This window comes from Solanum pennellii, chromosome 4, assembly GCF_001406875.1.
Source record: "Solanum pennellii chromosome 4, SPENNV200".
NCBI classification, from domain to species: domain Eukaryota; kingdom Viridiplantae; phylum Streptophyta; class Magnoliopsida; order Solanales; family Solanaceae; genus Solanum; species Solanum pennellii.
The window spans coordinates 60,109,097-60,117,557 of record NC_028640.1 but is presented as its reverse complement, the minus strand read 5'-3'; the positions used below and the strand labels follow the sequence as shown (position 1 = coordinate 60,117,557).

At 29.9% G+C, this 8,461-nt stretch overlaps 1 long non-coding RNA gene across 1 annotated transcript; it reads left to right on the top strand.

Moving 5' to 3' along the window:
* Positions 1-7,514: 7,514 nt before the first annotated feature.
* LOC114076794 lies at positions 7,515-8,461 on the top strand. Its single transcript, XR_003577834.1, has 3 exons — positions 7,515-7,655; positions 7,882-8,045; positions 8,371-8,461. It is a non-coding gene; the product is annotated as an uncharacterized LOC114076794 (long non-coding RNA).

The window sequence follows — 8,461 nt, the reverse complement described above, 5'->3', positions numbered from 1 at the left end:
GTTTCACACACTTTGACAAGTCAATCAAAACTAAAGTTAGGATTGGAAATGGTGAAACAATAGATGCACTTGGAAAGGTTTATGTTGCCTTTCCGACTATACAAAGTACAAAGTCTATACATGATGTGTTTATGTTCCTTGTTTAGCATGTAAATTTTTATGTGTTAGTCAAATGATGTCAAAAGGTTGTTCCTTATCATTGGTTTTTGACTATGAAGATACTTTGATTGTTAAAGTAGAAATGGTGGATGAAACTTTTCCTGTAGGACGATAAGTTTGATAGTACAAATTTTGCAAGTACGGGTGAGTCATCGTTGTGCTACAAAATATATGTGCATTTTAAACTATGTTACTGTAATGTCTATGTATGAAAACCCGTTGACTAAGGATTTACTTGAGAACTCACATTAAAATTTGTGAGACATCTCATATGGGTAAGGTACAAAGTAAAGCATTTCCTAAAAGTTCTACATGGAGGACAACTAAAAAACTTGAATTGGTTTACACTGATGTGTGAACCTATGAAGACATCATCTTTGGGAAAAAATAAATATTTGTTCTCTTTATTATCCATCTACAAAGTGATAGAAATGAAAAGCAATGTAGATATAGTAGAGTAGAGGCTGAATAAACATTGCATCTCATCTCAAGTTCAATCATCATAGATTTGTTAAAAGCAGAAAAACATGGCACTATCATTCCCAGTAAATGTAAGATCATCAACATGTTTTTTTTTGATAAAAAAATATTTTATTTATCAAAGTAAGCAATCGAAAAAACCAACCAACAGGCTTGGACACAAAGCCCCAAGCATCATCATTTGAAAATTATTTCTATGCATATAGGGATATACATCGAGTTGTTGTAGTCCACTTACTAATCTAGCATGTTGAGATCCTACAATCAAAGAATAGATGATCAATGTCTTCATGATCCACTTGACACACGGGTTGTTTCTATCCCCCATTTAGCCAATCTGACTTTTGTTGATAGCCCTTTTAATTAATTCAATATATAGTATGAATAGCCATTTGGGTGCCCCTTAATTTTCCCAGACCACTTTCCCCTCTCCACTTTCCCCATGTTCCCTCTCATCTTCTGATACACATTCCTAATAGAGTACTGGTCCATAAGCAACAATGTTTTTTCATTAAATTCAGCTACTTGGAGATGTTTGTGTGCCTTGAAGATCCTTTGTACAGTCCACGGCGCTTCTTTATTCAATATGATCCATACTCCTTAGGCAAGGCAATAATTGCTTTCTTTGCTTCTTTTGACCAACATAACTTCTCCGAGGCAATAAGTGATTTTTGTGCAATCTCAACATTCCCTGTCCAATGAAACCTTCTATAAACACTTTCAATCATGCAGGATCTTCTTAGGTAATTGTGCCCTTCCAGCATAGGATAGAAATGGGGTAGCCCAGCTGTTAGCTTTACTCAACATCTTGTCTATCAGAGGCTTCCATTGAACTATATAAATTCTTTTAGTACCCCCAAGTATCTAAAAGGTAGGTCTCCCTTGACAAACCGTAGTTCTTTCAGTATTTGATCTTGAACAGACTGCTTAACTCCTCAAAAATAAACACTACTTTTATTTACATTTGCCACCAGTCCTGAAGACTTTGAGAACAACATAAAGCATGTGTGTAGACAACTCACAGATATTATATCTCCCCTACACACTATGAGCATTTTTCTACATTCTTTAATCTTAACAAAAAGAGAATGCCCATATGGACATTTCAGGAAACCAAATTTTAGAAAATAAGCCTCAATGTGAATATACCAAGCTCGCGCACCTTGTTTTAGTCCATCAAGAGTTTTTTTCAACTTGTATACTTTATGCTCATTTTCAATTTTAATATAACCAGAGGTTTCTCAATAAATACCTCTTCGTCCAAGTATTCATGTACGGAAGTAGATTTGACATCCAACTCAAACACAGGCCACAAAATTTGTGCCGCCAAGGCAATTACAATTCTAATTGTGTCATGAATTGGAGCAAAAACTTAAGTTTATTACACACCACATATAACTACGAAATTATTGTCTATGACATGAAATTCGTCACCTATGGTTCACCTTTTGTGATGAAAATTATATTTCGTGTTTAAATACATGAAGCGCATACTTTCAAGGACGAAATATAAAATTTCGTGGCAAAGTTTTGTCCATTAAAATTTCCCACCAAAAAAATAAGTTGACGCCATTTATTTAGTACTATAAGTCATGAATTTAAAGTTCTTAGTGACACATTATTTTGTCACTAAATATGTACCCTTTCTGTGAAGAATCTCATTTTGTCCTAAATTAATTAAATTTTGGACACCAAATCTTTTTGTCATCAAAAAGTATGTTGATGCAATAGTGTGACAAATCAGAATTTGTGGTTAATCCTTGTGTAATTTAGCAACAAAATTTCAAATTTAATTGTGACCTGAGTTTTTGTCACTAATTCAAATAATTAGTGGCGATTATATTATTGTCTCTATTTAACCTATAATTTAATCACAATAAACTTTTATCACAAAAAAATGATTAAATGTCTGTGACTTAAATTTTGTAGTCAATTAATAAAATGATTGGATACAAAAAAAAATTGATTATAAATTAAAATAACATGACTATATATAGAAAGATTTAATTCAAATATAGTAAAAATAAAAAATATTGTCCGTCCATAAACATTAACCATACAAACCTTTCTTTTAGTGAAAATATGAAGTTATATTGTAGACAAGCACCATACCAATATTATGTAATTAATACAAATATTTTAATACCAAAAAGGTTAGAAGCAATGTTCCCAAATCATCGAAAGCCTCGATAAGTTTGCAAATATTTTATCACTAGATCTACTAGAGCCAGTGTAAGCACCCACCCAATATATATTACTTTATTAATTTGAATTTATGCGGTACAAATAGAATTAAAAGACCTATTTAAATTTTGATATTATTTTTAAATTTTAAAATGTTATCTTCGTAATTTATAGTACTTTTAACATAATTTTTCAAATAATATGTTACTCACTTTGTCCTAATTTACGTGGCACGTGAGAAACATTGAGACACACAAAAAATTTTAATATGATTTTAAATATTTAGATTGTTAATTATTGTGATTTATAATGTTTTTAAGTAATGTAATTTTTAAATAATTATTTTACACACTATGTCACAATGTATGTTGCACATAAGAAATTTTGAGAATTAACCAAATTATAATATGTTTACTTAAACAGATCCCTAAACTTGTTAGAATTTTCTCCTCAGATACCTCAACTATGCTATTTTCCTATTGAATCATTGAACCAACCATAATTTTTTTCTTTTAAACATCATTGGCTGATGTGGAATCAGATCTTATGAGGGGTATTGACATAATATACATATGTTGTTCAAGAACTCATTAGTCCAATTGATAATGAAAATGTTTGAGAATAATTGTTTTTTACTTGAAGTCATTTGGACACATTAGAAAACAAATGAGACTAACACACAATTTGTTTTCATTCCTTCAAACAAAATCATTGCATTATGAACACAATTGAAGGCAGCTACAATAGAAAAGCCGATCAAAATAAGTCAATAGTGTTAAAAAAGAAGGAATAATGCACAAGTACCCCCTCAACCTATGCCCAAAATTTCAGAGACACACTTACACTATTCTAAGGTCCTATTATCCCTTAAAATTATTTTATTAATAATTTTCTACCTCTTTTCGACCTACGTGACACTATCTAGTAGGTCCAACGCTGGTTGACTTTTTTTTTCAAGCTAGTGCCATGTAGGACGAAAAGGGGTTGAAAATTACTTATAAATTAAGTTCAGTGGGGTAATAGGATCTTTGTATAATATAAGTGTGTCTCTGGGATTTCGGGCATAGGTTGAGGGGTACTTATGCATTTTCCCTAAAAGGAATAAATTATGGGGGACTCAATGATTCAGTAGGAAAATGAGGTAGTTGAGGTACCTGAAAAAACAAACCCTACAAGTTTGGGGATCTGTTTATGAGTTCGACTTATATATATATATATATATATATATATATATATATGTTGTTCATTATTGTATTTATGTTACTCTTAACGTAATTTTCAATCTATACATCGAGAGTTGATCGAAATTTTTATATATTTTTTAAATATTTTATTTTTTTAATAATAAATTTTATAGTATTACTTTTTTTAGAATTTTATGACAATAAAACATACTAAAAAGGGAAATAAGCCAAATACATTAGAACAGAAAATTATTAAACATTAATAGAGGAAAAGGGTAGTAATTTATAAATGCATAACATACTAAAAAGGTACATAAGACAAATAAATTAAAATGAAGGAATAGTTAAATATAAATAGAGGAAAGGGCAAATGGGTCAATTGACTAACTGACCCTTAGCTCCTCTATTCGTTTCTATATTATATATCTTATTATACACACGTCTAGTAAAAATATGAGTTTCTCTTCACTGATAGTGCTTCCCATGTTAGATCATTTTTAGAAATACTTATATCTCTTAATTCAATTGTTGAATTTTAACATTTAAAGATTATTGATTTTTCAGCTTCTTTTTTTTTTAAAAAAAAAAACAGATCTAATTCTTTGGAAAAGACGTCCAAATATTTTATGATATTATTGACTTTGAGTAATATTTAAATAAATTTGAATACATGTGATGATATATGTATCAAAGTTTGTTTCAATTAACTATTGTACGAAAAAGGACAAAAAATATCCCTATACTATTCGAAAAGGTTTAAAAATACCTCTTATCCACCTATTAGACTAAAAATACCCCTCAGTCAACCTTTTTGGTCCACTATTACCCTACAAACTAACAACCTTATATTTTGTAATTATTATTATTAATAATTATTACGTGGCGTCTTTCTATTGGATAAAGTTTAATTCCAACCCACCAAACTTTCTCCTACCCCATCGACTCATATTGACATCCCTGGACTCAAACCTATATTCAAGATCAATTTTACCCAGTTTATTTTATCCTTGAATACATAATCTATTTTATCCTCATTATGATGAACCTTTGATTCAACAATGACATTGTAAACAACGAACTTCCAGCAAAAAAATATCAATTGTACATAACTAGCTACTCAAAAAAGCATCTCATCTACCCCAACATAATCCTGCAGATTCCTATTGAGTAATTGAATATTTGAATTCATAGTCTGGACAAATATCTGAAGCTTTTTTTTTTTTACAATTTCATCTATGTTAATTATGCGCTAATGATAACACCAATATAACACAATATCATTATATATAAGTACTGTTCACCCGAAAAGTAGGAGGTGTAACAGGTGTAATTAGCCTTTTAAGAAAATAACTTATGATTAAAGAGGGACCATAATGCTTACGTGCCTTATAATTACAACAACTTATTGTTATTTTGGGTGAAATTGATCTTGAAATTGCTTAGTAAGAAAAGGGGAAGAAGAAAAATAGAATATTATGTTTAGGGGAGAAGAGATAATTCAAGTTTAGTTTTTTTAATGGATCTTGTAATCGGGTTTGGGTCAAGGGATGTCAATATGAGTAAGGTGGAGTAGAAGAAAGTTTGGTGGGTTGGAATTAAACTTTATCCAATAGAAAGACGCTACCTAATAATTAATAATAATAATAATAATTACAAAATATAAGTTGGTTTGTTTAAAGGGTAATAGTGGACCATAAAGGTTGACTTAAGGGTGTTTTTATCCCAATAGATGGATGAGGGGTAATTTTAAATCTTTTTGAATACTACATGAGTATTTTTGACCCTTTTCCGATTATTGTATTATTGATTGAATGAACTAAGAAGAGAAAACACAGTCTGAAACAATGGCAACACCTATTAAGAAACTTTTTAATGTTGCGAAGAAGACTTAGTAGCTTGTGAATAATTTTTTGTGAGACTAATTAGTCCAGATTATTTTTAAGAAGAAGTAAAAGTTATTGTCTCCAATTTCTTCAATGGTGTCGATGGAGAAAGAGGTGAAAAGATTAAGGACGAGAATAGGTGAAAGAATCCTTCTTATTAGTGGAAAACCAAATAAGAATTCTAAAAAACTCTTATAATTAATTTAGAGTCCAAGTTACTATAAAATATTTTTTTGTTATTTTATATAAATATTAATAATATGTGAATACAATAAGAGCAATAATCATTTCTAAAAATAAATTGATGTTGTAATTTTCTTGTCCATTGTCAGCTAAAAGAGGCTATTCTCTAAAAATATTTGACAAAATGCTTACTTAAATTCATTAACTAGTTATAGCTAATAATAGTCATGTGTCTATCTTTCTCATCTCTCTTGCCACTGTACTATCTTAGCCAATTCCCTTATCTCACTCGTTACTCTCATATCTCTCTCAGCTTCCTCTCGTTTCGCTCGTGACTTTCAGGTCTTGCTCATGTATCTTGCATCCTAGATACATAAGAATCACATCAGATACATGTATATTTTTTGTATCTAGTGTAATTCACATGATATTATAGATAAATTTCATTCACCACTCTCGTATCTCGACCGTTTATCTAGTATCCCAGTTATATGTGAATCAGAAAAGATACATGTATTTAAATTGTACCTAATATGATTCACATGTATCACGAATACATAAGCGAATCTTACTTGCCTCTATCCCTATTTTAGTTTATATGATAGCAAAAAATATGTATTTAGGTTTATTTGACATGAAATTTGGTATGAAACTATGCAATTAGGTAGTTTTTTCTTTTAAAAATTTAAATTACATAACTAAATAATTTTTCAATTTTAAATCACCTGACCTTTACAACAATTTTTTGTGTGTCGTGGGTTAAAATTTAATTATTTTCTAGGGAGGTAGAACAAACCCAACTTAGTTTGTTTGCTTAATTTTGAGCGGGGTTATTGACTCGCTTATGTATTAACTCAATCCATTAAATATTGAATTGATATATAGCCCAAATAATTTAATGATGAATCTTGTCAAAATAATTTTTAAATAAATACTATTTTGTTATTTGATATTATATATAGCTATAATAATATAACTTTTTATTAAAATTATAAAAGAGCAAGTAAAACAATTAAGACTTAGTAAAATTGAGAGAGAATTATAACCCACATTTTAAATTAAATAACTTGTGAATGAATCAATAAATCATTCATTTATTAATTCAATTTATTGTAACTCCCTTAAATTCAACCAACACTCTCATTTAACGCCTCTAAATTTTTTTCCAATAGGCAAACAAAATTTCTGTTTTACTTATTATCCCAAAATACAAAACACACGCCGCTAATTTAGTTTAAGTGCCATTAGGTTTTACTTTATTCTTTTGATTTATGTTTTACCCAAAATCTACTGAGTTGTTGCTTCCAATTCTACAAATGTCTAGTGCTTCACACTTGCAATTAAGTTAAATTATGTTTTTCCTAATTTGCAGCTTTTCCACCGATTCTTTTTTTTTTTGTTAATTTTCTTCTTTTGATATAAGATCCTAAGCTTTTGGACCAGAAAATTGTATGATTTTGTTTAGTGATGCTATAGTTATTTGGAGAAGCACAAAACCAAAGTAGATATATTCTTTGATATGCAGTCTTAATTGGCAGTATCGACGAAGATGTAATCAAACGGAGACCCGCACAACAAAGAGGTGAGGTGAACATAAATCATAGATCCACTAATTTAGTTTCCTGTGCAATTAGGTTTTACTTTATTCTTTTGATTTATGTTTTACCCAAAATCTACTGAGTTATTGCTTCCGATTCTACAAATGTCTAGTGCTTCACACTTGCAATAAAGTTAAATTATGTTTTTCCTAATTTGCAGCTTTTCCACCGATTCTTATTTTTTTTGTTAATTTCTTCTTTTGATATAAGATCCAAAGCTTTTGGACCAGAAAATTGTATGATTTTGTTTGGGGATACAATAGTTATTTGGAGAAGCACAAGGCCAAAGTAGATATATTCTTTGATATGCAGTCTTATTTGGGAGTATCGACGAAGATGTAATCAAACGGAGACCCGCACAACAAAGAGGCGAGGTGAACATAAATCATAGATCCACTAATTAAGTTTCCAGTGCAATTAGGTTTTACTTTATTCTTTTGATTTATGTTTTACCCAAAATCTACTGAGTTGTTGCTTCCAATTCTACAAATGTCTAGTGCTTCACACTTGCAATAAAGTTAAATTATGTTTTTCCTAATTTGCGCTTTTCCACCGATTCTTTTTTTTTTTTGGTTAATTTTGTTCTTTTGATATAAGATCCAAAGCTTTTGGACCAGAAAATTGTATGATTTTGTTTGGGGATACAATAGTTATTTGGAGAAGCACAAAGCCAAAGTAGATATTTTCTTTGATATGCAGTCTTAATAGGGAGTATCGATGAAGATGTAATCAAACGGAGACCCGCACAACAAAGAGGTGAGGTGAACATAAATCATAGATTCACTAATTT